This window comes from Triticum aestivum, chromosome 2A (genome assembly GCF_018294505.1).
Source record: "Triticum aestivum cultivar Chinese Spring chromosome 2A, IWGSC CS RefSeq v2.1, whole genome shotgun sequence".
NCBI classification, from domain to species: domain Eukaryota; kingdom Viridiplantae; phylum Streptophyta; class Magnoliopsida; order Poales; family Poaceae; genus Triticum; species Triticum aestivum.
Genome location: NC_057797.1, coordinates 372,490,796 through 372,508,853, shown reverse-complemented (window position 1 = coordinate 372,508,853; position 18,058 = coordinate 372,490,796).

The following is an 18,058-nucleotide window of genomic DNA, read 5'->3' as shown; positions in this document are numbered from 1 at the left end:
CTGAGTGTTCCGACGGATTTCGCCAAGCACAAGCTACATTTCAGAACGGATGCCAAATCAGTCAAGCAACCCCTCCACCGCCTATCAGAAGAGAAGAGAAGAAATGTTGGTGAAGAGATTGCCCAACTTCTGGCAGCCGGCTTCATCATGGAAGTGTTCTACCCGGATTGGCTTGCCAACCTGGTCCTTGTATTGAAGAAGAACAGGTGGTGCATGTGCATTGATTACACTAGCCTCAACAAAGCATGCCCCAAAGATCCGTTTGCCCTGCCTCGGATAGACCAAGTGATTGACTCCACAGCAGGATGCGAGCTGTGGTCTTTTTTGTATGCCTACTTTGGTTACCACCAGATCAAGCTAAACCCAGCCTATTAGTTGAAGACCGCCTTCATCACACCATTCGGATCCTTCTGCTACCTGACCATGATATTCAGCTTGAGAAACAATGGTGCCACGTTTCAGCGTTATATGCAGAAGTGCTTCCTCAGGCAACTCGGCAGAAATGCCCACGTCTATGTAGACGATATTGTGGTGAAGACGGAGAAGCGCGGAACCCTCCTGGAAGATCTCAAGGAGACCTTTGATAATCTGCATCGTTTTCAAATCAAGCTTAGACCAGAGAAGTGTGTCTTCGTAGTCCCAGCCGGCCACCTCCTTGGTTTCCGTGTCTCTGAACGCAGCATCGAGTGCAACCCTGTGAAGATCAAGGCCATTGTGTGGATGGAGAGGCCCACCCGGCTGCGAGACGTCCAGAAGTTCACCGGGTGCTTGGCATCCCTTAGTCGCTTCATCAGTTGGCTGGGTGAGAAGGCTCTGCCCCTGTACCAGCTAATGAAGAAAACCACTTGTTTCAAGTGGAATGACAAGGCGGACGAGACATTCCTTCAGCTCAAGAAGATGCTGACCATGCCGCATGTCCTGGCGGCTCCGGCTGCTAAGGAGCCCATGATCATCTACATCGCCGCCACCAACCGGGTGGACAGTACCGTGATCATGGTCGAGCGCCCAGAAGACGGAAAGGCACAGCCGGTCCATAGACCTGTTTATTACCTGAGTGAGGTGTTGTCAGGCTCCAAGCAGAACTACCCCCACTACCAGAAGATGTGCTACGGCGTGTACTTCGCCGCCAAGAAGCTCAAGCAATACTTCTAGGAGCACTCCATCACGGTCGTTTGCACTGCCCCACTTGCCGAGATCATAGGCAACAAAGATGCATCAGGCCGGGTGGCAAAGTGGGCTATTGAGCTAGCTCCCCACACCATCCTCTACCAGCCCCGCACCGCCATCAAGTCCCAAGCGCTGACCGACTTCCTCGTCGACTGGGCCGAGACCCAGTACCTGCCATCAGCATTGGATTCCACACATTGGCAGATGCACTTTGATGGCTTGAAGATGCGCACCGGCTTGGGAGCCGGCATCGTCCTCACCTCTCCCAAAGGCGACAAGCTCAAGTACACTCTGCAGATTCACTTTGCCGCCTCCAACAACATGACCGAGTATGAGGCACTCGTCCATCGGCTCCGGCTGGCCAAGGAGATTGGCATCCGTCAAGTGCTATGCTACAGCGACTCGGACATGGTGGTCCAGCAGTCGTCGGGCAATTGGGATGCAAGGATGCAAACATGGCAAGCTACCGCTACCTCGTCTAGCAAATCAGTGGATACGTTGACGGGTGCGAGTTCCTTCACGTGACATGGGCTGACAACGAGCAAGCTGATGCCCTAGCACGGATTGGATCCACCTGGCAAGCAATACCAGCCGGCGTCTCCCTCCAGTGCCTACGCAAGCCGTCTATCGGGGCTTCCCCAGAATCAGAGTCCATCATCGTGCCGGCTGACCACGGAACAGTAGGATCCGGCTTGGACACTGCAGCAATCGGCTCAGGGACTTCGGCAGGCGACTCGAGGACTGCAGCAGTCGCACTCGGCCCGGGAACTTCAGAACCTAGCTCAGGAGCTATAGCAGTCGGCTCGGGGACTGCAACAACACAGCAAGCAGCGGCCGACTCCAACCCACCGCCTCCCAACCCAACCGCCCTAGTACCAGTTGCTGTGATGACAGTGGTAGAAGCACCATCATGGGCGCAGCCCATCCTCAACTTCCTGGTGAACAGAGAGCTAATAGCCGACGAGATCTGGGCCCGGCAGGTGCAACGCTGGGCAGCAGCATACACAATAGTGAACAGAGAGCTTGTCAAGTGCAGTGTGACTGACGTGTTCCAACGCTGCGTAGAGCCAGAGAAGGGCAAAGCAATCCTCAGAGATATTCATCAAGGCGAGTGCAACCACCACGTGGCCTCCAGTTCCCTTGTCGCCAAAGCTTTCCTCCATGGGTTCTTCTGGTCTACTACTTTGGATGACGCCAAGGATTTGGTCAAGAAGTGCAACGGATGCCAATGCTTCAGCTCCAAGCAACACCTATCGGCTTCTGCACTCAAGACCACCCCCCTCACTTGACCATTCGCCGTCTGCGGGCTGGACATGGTAGGTCCATTCAAGACAGCACGCGGCGGCTTGACCCATCTGTTGGTCGTCGTAGACAAATTCACCAAGTGGATTGAAGCAAAGCCAATCAAGAGGTTGAATGGTACAACAGTTGTGACTTTCATCGCGGACATTACAATCTGATACGGCGTACCACATAGTATCATCACCGACAATGGCACCAACTTTGCCAAAGGTGCCTTGGCACGTTTCTGCACGATGCAAAGCATCCGACTGGACTTAGCGTCCGTTGCCCATCCGCAGTCAAACGGCCAGGTGGAGCAAGCAAACGGCCTCATCCTATCCGGCATCAAACCCCAGATGGTTGAGCCGCTGGAGGGCTTGGCCGACTACTTGGTCGAAGAGCTGCGCGCCGTCCTCTGGAGTCTCCGGTCCATGCCAAACAAAGAAACTGGCTTCACTCCCTTCTTCCTAGTGTACGGGGCTGAGGCCATCATCCCAACTGACATCGAGTTTGACTCGCTTTGCGTCACCATGTACACGGAGGTGGAGGCACGAAAAGATGGTGTCGACCTGCTGGAAGAGGGCTGCGTGCTGGCACTCAGCCGGTCTGCCATCTACCAGCAGGGCTTTCGCTGCTACCACAGCCGGAAGGTCAGGCCACGATCCTTTCGAGAGGGGGACCTTGTACTCCAACTGATCCAGCGAACAGCCAGCCGGCACAAGCTCTCGGCCCCTGGGAGGGCCCTTTCATCATCAGTGAAGCCCTAGGCAACGAATCCTGCTATCTCATCAACGCGAAGAAGCCTAGGGCATGCAAGAGGGATGATTCCGAGAAAGAAACAGAGCGCCCATGGAAGGCAAATCTCCTTCGAAGATTTACAGTTAAAATGCAGTATGTACCATGGTACCTTTTGTATTATGCAAAGACAATGGGTTCCTCGAGGAGCACTTGGGGGATACCCTTTTTTATCTATATGATAAGATTATGCCTGTGTGTGTATTACTTCATTCCTCTGCCCGGCACCGGGTCTGACCAGTCAGCCCGGGGGCTTGCCGCCTTGTCCTATGTTGATGCTACCTGCAGTTGGACAAGTAGTGTGCCAACATCTAAGCCCTCTCTTGCCATAGGCCGCAGATCACGGAGCGATTGTCCGGCTGGCAAGAGCTAAATGCAGGAAATGGTGTCCACATGAAAACAACTAAGGAAAAAACGTCAGCATAGGCCAAGCCGGCTCCTCGCCTCATCGTCTGGCTGTTGAGCAGCCGGGCGGCCGACTTCTCGCTTGACTTGTTACGTTCTAGGCGGCTGAAGTACTTGTCTATCTTAAAAATGGTCAAGTCCCTGTCCCAGCAACAGACCGCAGAGAGGCTGTCCAGCTGGTAGAGAGGCAGCCAAAGGGAGGCGGCAAAGGAAAAGGCCAAAAAAAGAACAGAAAAGCAAGACAAAGTTATAACTCGGCAGAGCACAAACTAGTGCGAGAATAAATTAATTTACATAGCAAAAGGCTCACAGCCAGCATTCAACAGAGTTTGAACATACACCCCTAGTGGGTGGAATTGCGTGAATTTAACTTGTTCAAAAGGTTACAAGAACAGGAAAGCAGGAAATGTAAAGTGGCCGCCTAGGCCAAAGGAGCAGCAGGCTGGTCCAACGGGTCGGTGGAGGCAGAGGAGCCAGATGGTGGAGCTGCCGACTGATGGGTCTCGGACTGGTCGGCATCGACAGTAGTTGGCGCGTCATGACACGGCCCGCTGGTCGAGGCTTAGTCAGGCTGAGGCCGGCTGCTCGCTCCGTCATCCGGCGCGACGTCTTCACCGTCCTTGTCCTCTTCATCCTCACCCTCATCACTGGAGGCGATCTCCTCCGCTGAATCCTCTCCCACCTCCGGGTCCAGCCCGAACCAGTTGGGAGGTATCTCATCACCGTCGTCATTCAACTCCAAGATGAGGACGGAGGTATCGGCGTACTCGACAAGCGCCGCCGCGCGACGAGTGAGATCACGGCTCGCTGCCTCCAGCTTCATCCTGGCCTACTACCGGAAGGTCGCCAGACAGTCCAGGTTCAGCCACGGATACCAAGCCTCGATGAAATCCAAGGCCGTCCGAGCGCCTGCCCAGGCGCGGCACCCTTCCAAGGCTCGAGGAGCTCGATGGCCGCCTCCAGCCTGTCGGCAGTCCGGCTGGGTTGCAAGGGACTTGGGCACCCGGCCAGAGGGCCGCCAGCACTTCTGCTCCAATGCGCTGCGAGCGATGGAGTGTGCGGTGGGCCGGCTGCAGGCGAACCTTGATGGCCAGAAGCTGCTCTCCAAGAGTGCGAGGCGAGTTCGGTGGAATGTCAATGACCGCCCTCCTTCGTTGATTGTGTCGCCCCTCGATGGCCTGACAGACGGTGACGGAGTGGCCGGTAAAGAATTCTGCACAAGAAGAAACATCAAAAAATTAGAAGCCAAAAGCTGGCTCCTGCAGCAATCGGCGGCTGTTCAGAAGAAGAAGTAACTTACCATCGATCATGTCCTCGATCTCACCGTAGCCGTCGGACAGGAACATCTCCTTCTCGGCCTAGTTTGACCGCTGAGTGTCGAACTCAGCCCTGAGGTGAGTCTCGTTGTCCTTCAGCTGCTACACTTCCGCCTTGAGCCGCTCCACCTTGTCCGCCAGCTCCTTCACCAGGCGGCCGCACTCCTGAGCCGCCTGGCTGCGCTCCTGCACCTTGGTGTGGAGCACAGACTCAACCTCGCCCAGGCGCTTCCGCAGATCAGCGGCGGCCTCTGCCAAGACAGGGAAAAAAGAAAAACGTCAACACCAACCAAAGACAAGTAGATGCTGGGAGTTCCGGCCCGACTGCTCAGCAGTCGGCCCGAATCTTGGGGGCTACACCCAGCGGGTGCACTGACGCACCCCCGTGAGAAAGAAGACGGAATGCTTACTCTGGCTTTGGTTCAGGTCGGTGGTCCGCTTGGCCAGCTCCTAGACCTAGGAGTTGTAGGCAGCCACGCGAATGTTGTGGTAGTCCTGCAACGAAGGCAACAGAAGAAAAAACAAGTCAACACTAGGAACTCACCTTGAATTTCCGAGCCGCCTACTCAGCAGCCGGCCCGAAACTCGGGGCTACACCCAGTGGATGTGCTGGCGCGCCCCCACGGAAGATCACAAGAAATGAAAACAAGAAGTAAGAAGCATACCCAGACGGTCGTCCGCATTGCCAAGAACTCCTACGTATATTGTTGGAGAGTGGCGCCTTGGGCATTGAACCGGGCCAGGTGCACGGCCACGTTTAGAACACTTCAGCCATCCCCGGCCATCCAGTCTGGTAGGGCAGCACCGGTGGCCTCGGTATCGGGCCCCGACGAGCTTGCGGCCCTGATCTCTGTTGGCCTTGGCGCTGAGGCCTCCTTCTCCGAGCGCCGGCGCACCGGAGTATGGATCACGGGATTCGGACCCACCACCAACTCGCCGCTAGATGGTGGCACCAGCGGTGCTGTAGGCCGACTGCCCTGCGCATCGGTAGTCGGCACGCGCAGAGGCACCTCCACCTCCAAGATGACGGGGCCTGCCCCTCCCCTCTCCAGGGTCGGCTGGTCGTCATCAACTCCTTTAGTCGGCGCCTGGCCCTCCAGCGCCATCGGCTCCGCAGGTTGCAGACTAGTGAGTTTCGGAGCCCTGCTATAGGACGCCTCGTCCTCCTATGCCTTGGCGGCCGCGTCCGCCTCCGCTCATGCCGCCTCTGCTCGCGTCGGCCTGCACCTTGGCCGCCGCGTCCGCCTCCGCTCACGCCGCCTCGACCGCCTTTGCCTTCGCCTAGGCCGCGGCCTCCTGCTCCTCCCGCACCTCTCGCGCATTCTTCTCCATCGCCTCCCGAAGGGCGGCGAGCGGTTCCACGCGGCGGGTATCAGCAGAGTCGTTTGACGCCCCAGCCACCGAGCCAGATGGGGCCCGTGAGAGAGAAAGCGAGGCCCTGCTCAACAAGACGAGAAAAGCTGAGAAAAAGTTTGCAAAGAGAGAAGAAGCAAATACAAGGCCAAGATACTTATGCGGAGACCAGCAGGCGCGCCTTTGGGCCCGTCCGGAGAGCGGCTGCCTTCACGGCTTCCTGCCGTTTGGTGACCGCGGCTGTGGGCTTGGGCTTCTTGGGTTGACTGCCATACAACTCGGCATCGGCCCGATGATTCGGCGTGCCAGGTGCACCAGTCGATGCGGCCGAGCAACTGGCGCCTTTTCGGTCGACAACGGGAGTGTGGCGTGGCTCGTCGTCCTCCTGATCGTCATCCGGCCAGTCCCCGAGGCTGCCTCTAGCGGAGCCGCCTGCTCCCTCTCCGTCGCCTCCTACGGTGTTGTCCTCCTCCATGGCGGTCATTGTTGGTGTCAAAACCGGCAGATCTCGAGTAGGGGGTCCCGAGCTGTGCGTCTAGGATCGATGGTAACAGGAGACGGGGGACACGATGTTTACCCAGGTTCGGGCCCTCTCTATGGATGTAATACCCTATGTCCTACTTGATTGATATTGATGAATATGAGTGTTACAAGAGTTGATCTACCACGAGATCGTGATGGCTAAACCCTAGAGGCCTAGCCTATATAACTATGGTAATGAGTATATCCTTTCCGGACTAACCCCTCTGGTTTATATAGACACCGAGGGGATCTAGGGTTTACATAGAGCCAGTTACATAAGAAGGAATCTTCATAGTCGGTCGCCAAGCTTGCCTTCCATGCCAAGGAGAGTCCAATCCGGACACAAGTATAGTCTTCGGCCTTCATGTCTTCACAACCCATGAGTCCGGCCCATGGATAACAGGCCGGACGCCCGAGGACCCCTTAGTCTAGGACTCCCTCAGTAGCCCCTGAACCTGGCTTCAATGACGAGGAGTCCGGCGTGTAGATTGTCTTCAGCATTGCAAGGCGGGTTTCCTTCTATCCGAACTTCAAGATAGTCTTCGGATGCGATAATAGTATCCGGACCTGTCACACACACCATACACAACCGCAGAGAGAATATATTTTTACACGAGTCTAATCCGCTGATAGCACTTATAATATGACATCACGTCTGTCCGGTCATAATTCCGAACCGCTTTCATGTTTCGACGCCCCACGTCCCGAGACGCGGTTGCCACTGGCACGTCTTGTCAAAGCAGAGATCGTGTCCCCTTATCGCGGGAATCTCATCAATGCGGGCATGGCTAACCCAACCGTGCCATTTATACAGCCCTTTGGAATAGGCGAATCTTAAGACGAGTGAGGAGGCGTTTAATATTCGTTGCCTTTATAAGGGGATAAGGGTTCCCTCTTCCTCCCGCATGCCCTCTCTCTATCTCTACCTTTCTAATCTCGAGCTCCAGTGCCCAAGTTCTCATCTCCTTTCCACTCAGGCAACCATGTCCAGATCCGGAGGTCAGGGCAAGTGGATGGTCTCCTCCGTGAAGGAGGAGAATATTACAGAGCTTCGGGCGGCTGGATACTTGGCAAAGGAGATCACTCACCGCCTGTTGACCGAGGGAGAAATCGTCCCCACGCCGAAACCCACCGAGAGGGTAGTGTTCCTCCCCCATTTCTTCCGCGAGCTAGGGTTTCTACTCCACCCTATCGTCCATGGGCTGGTGTATTATTACGGGATAGATTTCCATGATATGTCCCCAAATTCCTTCCTCAACATCTCGTCGTTTATCGTCGTGTGTGAGGCTTTCCTCCGCATCCAACCCCACTTCGGTTTGTGGCTCAAAGTCTTTAACATGAAGCCGAAGGTGGTGGATGGCCAGCACACGCAGTGCGAAGGAGCCATGGTGAGGAAGCTGTCCAACGTCTCCTGGCCCAAAGGTACCTTTGTGGACACGGTAAAGGAGTGGCAGAAGCAGTGCTTCTACATCACAGAACCTCGCAGCACGACCTGGGCCGCGGCTGCCGAATTGCGCTGCGGCGCTCCCATGCGACTCACCTCCTGGGTCGAGAAGACTCCGAACTGGGGTTCACCTGACAAGCTGATAGCTCTACAGACGCACGTTCAAAGCATGGTAACCAAGAAAGTCAAGCTCGTTGATGTGATCCAGGTGATGCTAGTTTGCCGGATCTTTCCATGCCAGTGCCGAAGCCATCCTTTGTGGGAATTCAACCCGAAGAAGCATCAGACCCTGGTGAGGCTCTTCGAGACTACTCACGAAGGCGCATGGAAGTTGCTCTTTAAGTGCAACAAGAAACCACCGGCCACGGATTTAGATAGTGGTCACGATTGTAAACACCTCACCAGCGAGGTATGTCTTTTTTGATGGATTCTCCACTTGTTTGTTTCAAGGATGATGCTTGAGCTTTTATTGTTGCTTCTTTAGGACTGGATGGAGAGGGCGAAGCGGATCCACTGTCCAGCTCTGTTGCCTGAAGAACCGGTCATCCCGCGTCTAGCGAAGATGCTGGTGCCGGCGCCTTATAAGGGGTCGGAGAAGATGGCCAAGAAGAAGGCCAAGGGGGCCAAGAGTGGCCCCCGTCGCAAGGGCACTTCGGACATGACGTCCGAAGACGACCAAGTTCATTCCTCTGTCCCTGAGGACAATGGTGAGGAAGACGAGGAGGAGGAGGAAAGCAACCCTCCCCATGAGGAGAGGAAGAAGAAGAGGGCGGCTTCGGCGCATCCGAAGGCGGAAACGCCCAAGAAGGGGAAGATCGTCCCCACGGTCAACACAGCGTGGGATGCTGATAGCAGTCCAGAGAGACGCCCCGCACTAAGCCCCTGGCCGCATCGTAAGTGACATGGCTCGCTCATGCGCGCATCCGTCCCTTTCTATTCATTATCTTGACATAGTTAATTGTGCTATTGCAGTCCGGCCCGCGACCTTATCTAGTGATCCTCATCTGGAGGTTCGCTGGCTCCGTCGGAGATGACGAGCATGTCCCCACCGCCTACTTATTCCCCCGGGGCCAGGGACGACACCAAAGTGTTATCTCGGAGGACCACTCCAAACCAGGGAGGAGCCCAGGACATTGTCCGGGAAGCGGCACAAGGCGAGACCTCCACTGCCGGACACATGGGGGAGCCAATCCCCATGGAGACTAGCGAAGAGGGCCGTATCCAGTTCGACCTTCAGCCGAATACGATTCTGGAGACCCATATGGCTCTGGAGTCGGGCGAGCAGCCCCCTTTGAAGGAGGGAGGTGCGCCACTTCCACTGGTGGCCCCTATCCATCTAGGGGTGCCGGATAACCTGATGGAGGCGCTTTGAGGCGCCTCCGTCATGGACGAGCACTATGTCCTTATGGGTGCGGTGATCGAGAAGATTCAGTCTACAACAGCCTGTTGACAGGTTTCGAGGTAAGAAAGAGAAGAACCCCATGTAGCCAGTAGCCCCTGAGACACTGTCCGGTGTTCGGCAAGAAGAACCGGACAGAGGATCAATCTTTTATTATAGGAGACTAACGTAATATGGATGGATAAGCAGGCGTCGCTGTTGGCCGCAACCTCACATGTTGCCGAAGTCTCTAAGCTGAGGTAGAGGTTGGAGCGTACCGAGAATGAGCTCGGCGAGGTTAGGGTTCGGCTCCAGGAGAAGCAAGGTGAGTGATGACTTGCTATGTGATCAGAAGAAGTAGGCGCTGTATATTGACCACAGTGTCATAATATGTGCAGGAGCCGCGACCGAGGTCGAGGCCCTGAAGAAGGCCCTGGGCGAGGCCGAGGAGAAGGCTGTCCAGCAGCAAGCCGCCCCTAAGAAGGCCAAGGCCCGAGTCAAAGAAGTCCAGCAGGAACTCCAGGATGCGGTGAAAAAATGTGAGGCCTTGGAGCATGATGCGTCTGTTCAAGGGGCTGAACTCGCCAAGGCTCGTCAGAGCACGGAGACCGCACGGAATGAGGCCCATGCCGCCCTCCTGGAGATCTAGGAGGCCAAGAAGATCACGGCGAGTAAGGCTTTTATGATGCAAAGCAAGTATGCGGAGAAGTATTACCTTTTACTAACCCGGGTTCGGAGTTCCCCAGTTGCTTTTGCAGATTTACCACATAGTGTATCAGACGCCGCGGAGTTCTATCGAGCCGAAGGAGGAGCTTCTACAGAGAATCTATTCTGGTCGCAGTATGAGGCACCAAAGCATCCCGTGTCCTTCACCGATCAGCTGAAACAGCTGGCGGACCTGCATAGGGTGGCCGGACTAGCCATGAAGGATTTGATAATCCGGCTATGGCCAGCCGAAGCTATGCCAAGAAACTACTTCGGACTCGTGAGGCGGATGGTGAACGCATGTCCTCGGCTGGACGTTGTGAAGCGCTCGGCCTGCATTGAAGGTGCACGCATGGCCTTCGGCCATTGCAAGATGTGGTGGGCGAAGATGGACGTCGTCGAGGTGACCAGAGGGCCACCGGAGGGCAAGGAGCACCGCACGCCCGAACAGTATTTTGCGGATGTCCTGGAGAGGTCTTGCCTTGCGGAAGCACAATGTTCGCAGGACGTTGTATTTGAATAAATGTATTCATGTTACCTTTGCCTTGTATCATAAAAAACAAAGCAAGTTTTGTGATGTAATTTTGTTATGCTTTAATTCTTTCCTCCTGTGCGGCCGTGTTTGTATGTAATCTGAGGGTTGGCCAGTCGTCGGCTTCTGCCCTCATGTATGTAGTACGGAGGTGTTCGGGATGGAATCTAAACAATCTTGATCCAAGTATATGGTCCTTGAAGGAGTTGTTTAGCGCAACGAACAAGGCAATCAGACTATACGGCTTAAACGCCCTCACTTAGCCATAGGAGTTTTATAATAAAGCATGGGCGCAGCCCCTGGTTCAAGCCAGGGTGCTATCAGCATGTGATCGGGAAGTGCCGATCTTTCACATAATGCGGAAAAAATCTCCAACGATTTGTAACCCTCGAACAGCTGACCGGCTCTCGTCGTATGATGACAGTCAGTTTTTGGCTTTCTCTACTGAGGTGCTCATCTGGTCAAGGCTAGGGCACAATTGCAGTAGTTCTCCCTTTACTACCCTAGCCGATTTAGCAGAACATAGGGTAGCAAGCACAGGAGTCGGGCAACCCAACTATTGACCAAAGACATGATTCGGAGCCAATGCATATAATGCTAAATTCGGGGTGCTGAACCTATCTTTAAGGATTGTTCGGACTTTGTTGCATATCGTGGGGCGATGGGGAGCCCCTAGCAAATATTAAACGTACCAAAGTGTATGGTTGCTAGAAAATAAGTAATTTAAAGGAAAACAGAAGGAGAACAAAGATAGGATCTGGGGCCCTTGAACTTGGATCATGAACTGTTTCCATTATAGTTGGGTTAATGCGTCTAAGCACATTAGTACAAAATAATGCAATAAGCAACCGGGTGTTTGACATGCCGCGACCAAAGGCGAGCTGCGTGTGGGTCCTAAAAACGGATAGAGTAATCGTTTAGTTAGCCTCTAGGGCTTCCCATTTACACATGTGCTCCGTGTCAATCTGGTGTGTTTATCCTTTAATAGGACCATTAATCAGGCCGTCGAAGGAGGCACGCATAAGGGACTGAGTGAGAATGGGGAATCGGATGGGTGGGGGGACCATGTTTCGGTCTGGGACGTGCTTGTTTTTGGCTTTTTGAACAGAAGATGGGACGTGCTTGTTTGAAATTTTGGGAAAGTACAAACTTTGCCCCCCTCTTAAATTTCGGACCTACTGCGGGTCGGGGGTAGGATGGTAATCCCAGGTGTCCCAAATAGTGGGCGGGAGCGATTTCGGTCGTGCGCATGTGTGCTTAGGTGTCCATTGTGTATGAATGTTTTTCGGATGCGGTTGCATGGCGTCTAGATGAAGCTACAAACCTACCCTGGTTTAGACCTTTGGACGTCGGGCCGGTAGGTTTCACGGGTCAGTGTTATTAGAAAAGTAATTTCCTTGTACTACCAAACATTGGTCTCACACGGTTTCGGGGGAATAGAGGCTCTTTTGGTGCTTCGTTCTAAATTTTGAAACACAAGCATTCACGTTTAGAGTACTCTTGAACTATGAGGATTGACCTAAATAGACAATGTTATATTTGACCTTGTATGTTTGAAAACCTCATTAAATTATCCGCTTCTTTTTGAAATTTTGACACTTGAACATCCTATAACTACGATTATTTTGGAATGGAGGAGCTAAATCTGAATATATTTTGTACATGACTAAATATGCTATTATGTACAAAATCAGAGCAAAGATTGGTGCCCCCATAATTTAGGTATGGTTTACAAATGCCATGATATCAAATTCAAATAAATTGAATGGACTTCATGTTGAATCCGATTTTTTTAAACCACCTTAAGTTGAATTCAAATGTATGCTAGTTCATAGGTAGCTATTTATAATGTCCATTGTGTAACTTTCGTATGTATAATGTGCTTTACACACACAACATGAACTATACTCATGTTTATATTTGATTGCTAAATCTGGAGTTCAAAATACTAACTATGTGGATCAATTGTGTCGAATAATAACATAGACATGCTCAAATTCGATAGAATCTAGATATATGATGGATCAATGACCGCTCCTTACGCGAATTGCAAATATCATGATCCCATCCTAATATTTGGATACAATTTATATCTTTAATCAATGTGTAGAGCAGTCTTTTACGTGTAGTTTCACTCTCCATTGGTGGTCTCTCACACATGCTCACACACTCTCTCCCGAGTTGTCTTTCTCGCACACATGCTCTAGATATAACCCTCCCTCCCTCTTGTAACCATTTACAACTGTTTTCACTAACCTTTATCACAAGCACTCTTCCTCTCCCAAACATACACATGCACAATCCTCATCAACCCTTGATATATACATTGATGTACTGTGTGTGCCAGCATACCGATCCAGGGATGGCACAGATACACAGAGGCTTGACCGTCTGAGGTCGGGTCGCTACAGCGTATAATCCATGGACTCAACATTAGTCATAAAGAAATCACATACTTATTGCAAAAATCTATTAGTTATCGAAAAAAAAGTATTGCGCGCATGCTCCTAGGGGGATAGATTGGTAGGAAAAGACCATCGCTCGTCCCCGACCGCCACTCATAAGGAAGACAATCAATTAAATAAATCATGCTCCGACTTCTTCACATAACGGTTCACCATACGTGCATGCTACGGGAATCACAAACTTCAACACAAGTATTTCTCAAATTCACAACTACTCAACTAGCATGACTCTAATATCACCATCTCCACATCTCAAAACAATTATCAAGTATGAAACTTCTCATAGTATTCAACACACTCATAAGAATTTTTTTATTAATCTCGAATGCCTACCATAATTAAAGCAAATTACCAAGCTGTTTTGAAGCACTCTCAAAATAATCTAAGTGAAGCATGAGAGAACAATAGTTTCTATAAAACAAATCCACCACCGTGCCCTAAAAGATATAAGTGAAGCACTAGAGCAAAAACTATATAACTCAAAAGATATAAGTGAAGCACATAGAGTATTCTAAAAATTTCCAAATCATGTGTGTTTCTCTCAAAAGGCGTGTACAGCAAGTATGATTGTGGAAAACTAAAAATAAATACTCAAATAATACAAGACGCCCCAAGCAAAACACATATCATGTGGTAAATAAAAATATAGCTCCAAGTAAAGTTACCGATGGAACTAGACGAAAGAGGGGATGCCTTCCGGGGCATCCCCAAGCTTGGACTTTTAGGTGTCCTTAGATTATCTTGGGGTTCCATGGGCATCCCCAAGATTAGGATCTTTCCCTCCTTGTTCCATAACCCATCAAATCTTTCACCCAAAACTTGGAAACTTCACAACACAAAACTTAAAGTAGAAAATCTCGTGAGCTCCGTTAGCAAAAGAAAACAAAACACCACTTCAAGGTACTGTAATGAACTCATTCTTTATTTATATTGGTGTTAAACCTACTGTGTTCCAACTTCTCTATGGTTTATAAACTATTTTACTAGCCATAGATTCATCAAAATAAGCAAACAACACACGAAAAACAGAATCTGTCAAAAACAGAATAGTCTGTAGTAATCTGTAGCTAACGCAAGTTCTGGAACCCCAAAAATTCTAAAATAAATTTCTGGACGTGAGGAATTTATCTATTAATCATCTTAAAAAATAATTAACTAAATAACACTTTCCAAATAAAAAATGGCAGCAATTCTCGTGAGTGCTAAAGTTTCTGTTTTTTACAGCAAGATTAAATAGACTTTCCCCAAGTCTTCCCAGCGGTTCTACTTGGCACAAACACTAATTAAACACAAAAAACACAACCAAAACAGAGGCTAGATAAATTATTTATTACTAAACAGGAGCAAAAATCAAGAAATAAAAATAAAATTGGGTTGCCTCCCAACAAGCGCTATCGTTTAACGCCCCAACCTAGGCATAAAAGCAAGGATAGATCTAGGTATCTTTAGTTGGTAATTCTTCAATGAGACATCTATCACCCTTAAGAGTTTCTTTCCTTTTATCAATTATCAAGCTTCTAGGTACAAAATCGAAACAATCATTAGTAGCAAACGGTTCCTTAATAATAGCAAAAAGATTGGGATGAATACTTATAGATTTGAGATCCGCAGTTTCCTTGCTAGAGGATTCACCCTTATTTTTAGGGACATACATAAGATTGGTAATTTTAGTTGGAGTATTTGGAGTATTCTTTACGGAAGAAAAAGTGGTTCCCAAGTTGGTAATGATACCCTCAAGTTTATCGATTCTAGAGGAATCCTGATTTATTCTTTCATTAACAATGGGTTCCTTCTCCTTAATAAATTTCAAAGTGACTCCTACTTTAGATCCATATTGAGTAATTTGGTTGTGGATCTTTTTATCCAAATTTTCGATTAACTCTATGGTTGCAACTTTATTTTCAATAATTTCAAGTTTTTGCATTATATGCTCCAAAGTTAACATAGTTCCATTAACCAAAAGAGGGGGTGAGCCAAACAAATCTATCATATCATTATAGGAATCAAAAGTGTGGCTACCCAAGAAATTCCCTCCGGTAATGGTATCAAGGACATATCTATGCCAAGGAGTAGTGCCTACATAAAAAATGCGGAGAAGAATAGAAGTAGATTGCTTTCTAGTAGATCTATTTTGAGCATTGCAAATTCTACACCAAGCACCTTTTAGATTTTCTCCATCCCTTTGCTTAAAATTAAGAACTTCATTTTCGGGAGACAACGGAGAATATAGGGGACTAGCCATAACGACAAACAAGCAATACAAAACACAAACAAACAAGAGACGGGCAAAAAGAGGCAAATAGAGGAAGAGAAGGAGGAAGGAGAGAGAGGGCAAATAAAACGGCAAGGGTGAAGTGGGGGAGAGGAAAACGAGAGGCAAATGGCAAATAATGTAATGCGGGAGATAAGGGTTTGTGATGGGTACTTGGTATGTTGACTTTTGCATAGACTCCCTGGCAACGGCGCCAGAAATCCTTCTTGCTACCTCTTGAGCACTACGTTGGTTTTCCCTTGAAGAGGAAAGGGTGATGCAGCAAAGTAGCGTAAGTATTTCCCTCAGGTTTTGAGAACCAAGGTATCAATCCAGTAGGAGGCCAGGCACGAGTCCCTCACACCTACACAAACAAATAAAATCCTCGCAACCAACGCAATAACGGGGTTGTCAATCCCTTCATGCTCACTTGCGAAAGTGAGATCTGATAGATATGATAAGATAATATTTTTGGTATTTTTATGATAAAGATTCGAAGTAAAGAAAGCAAAATAAATGGAAAAGGAAATAGCTTGTTGACGGAAGATTAATATGATGGAAGATAGACCCGGGGGCCATAGGTTTCACTAGTGGCTTCTCTCGAGAGCATAAGTATTATGGTGGGTAAACAAATTACTATTGAGCAATTGACAGAACTGAGCATAGTTATGAGAATATCTAGATATGATCATGTATATAGGCATCACGTCTGAGACAAGTAGACAGACTCCTGTGTGCATCTACTACTATTACTCCACACATTGACTGCTATCCAACATGCATCTAGAGTATTAAGTTCAAAAGAACAGAGTAACGCTTTAAGCAAGATGACATGATGTAGAGGGATAAACTCATGCAATATGATATAAACCCCATCTTGTTATCCTCGATGGCAACAATACAATATGTGCCTTGCTGCCCCTATTGTCACTGGGAAAGGACACCGCAAGATTGAACCCAAAGCTAAGCACTTCTCCCATTGCAAGAAAGATCAATCTAGTAGGCCAAACCAAACTGATAATTCAAAGAGACTTGCAAAGATAACCAATCATACATAAAAGAATTTAGACAAGATTTAAATATTGTTCATAGCTAAACTTGATCATAAAGCCACAATTCATCGGTCTCAACAAACACACCGCAAAAGAAGATTACATCGAATAGATCTCCACAAGAGAGGGGGAGAACTTTGTGTTGAGATACAAAAAGAGAGAAGAAGCCATCTAGCTAAAAACTATGTACCCGAAGGACTGAAGTAAACTACTCACACTTCATCGGACAGGCTATGGTGTTGATGTAGAAGCCCTTCGTGATCGATGCCCCCTTAGGCGGAGCTCTAGAAAAGGCCCCAAGATGGGATCTCACAGATACAGAAAGTTTCAGCAGTGGAATTAGGGTTTTGGCTCCGTATCTGGTAGTTTGGGGGTACGTAGGTATATATAGGAGGAAGGAGTACGTCGGTGGAGCAACGTGGGCCCCACAATGGTGGAGGGCGCGCCTGGGGGGGTCGCCTTCCTGGTTGATGTCTTGACGTAGGGTCCAAGTCCCCTGGATCATGTTCGTTCCGAAAATCACGTTCCCGAAGGTTTCATTCCGTTTGGACTCCGTTTGATATTCTTTTTCTGCGAAACCCTAAAATAGGCAAAAAACAGCAATTCAAGGGTGGGCCTCCGGTTAATAGGTTAGTCCCAAAAATAATATAAAAGTGTATAATAAAGCCCAATAATGTCCAAAATAGGATATAATATAGCATGGAACAATCAAAACTTATAGATACGTTGGAGACGTATCACCTAGTGACAAGCATTAAGCATAGCAAAGTCATGGCAACATCAATCTCAGAACATAGTGGATAATAGGGATCAAACTCTAACAAAACTAACTCGATTACATGATAAATCTCATCCAACCCATCACCGTCCAGCAAGCCTATGATGGAATTACTCACGCACGGCGGTGAGCATCATGAAATTGGTGATGGAGGAAGGTTGATGATGACGATGGCGACAGATTCCCCTCTCCGGAGCCCCGACGGACTCCAGATCAGCCCTCCCGAGAGAGCTTAGGGCTTGGCGGCAGCTCCGTATCGTAAAACACGATGAATCCTTCTCTTTTATTTTTTTTCTCCCCTAACACGAATATATGGAGTTGGAGTTGAGGTCGGTGGAGCTCCAGGGGGCCCACGAGACAGGTGGCGCGCCCAGGGGGTAGGCGCACCCCCCACCCTCGTGGCTAGGGTGTGGGCCCCTTGGCTTTGATTCTTTGCCAGTATTTTTTTATTTCCAAAAATAATCTCCGTGGAGTTTCAGGTCATTCTAAGAACTTTTGTTTCTGCACATAAATAACACCATGGCAACTCTGCTGAAAACAGTGTCAGTCCGGGTTAGTTCCATTCAAATCATGCAAGTTAGAGTCCAAAACAAGGGCAAAAGTGTTTGGAAAAG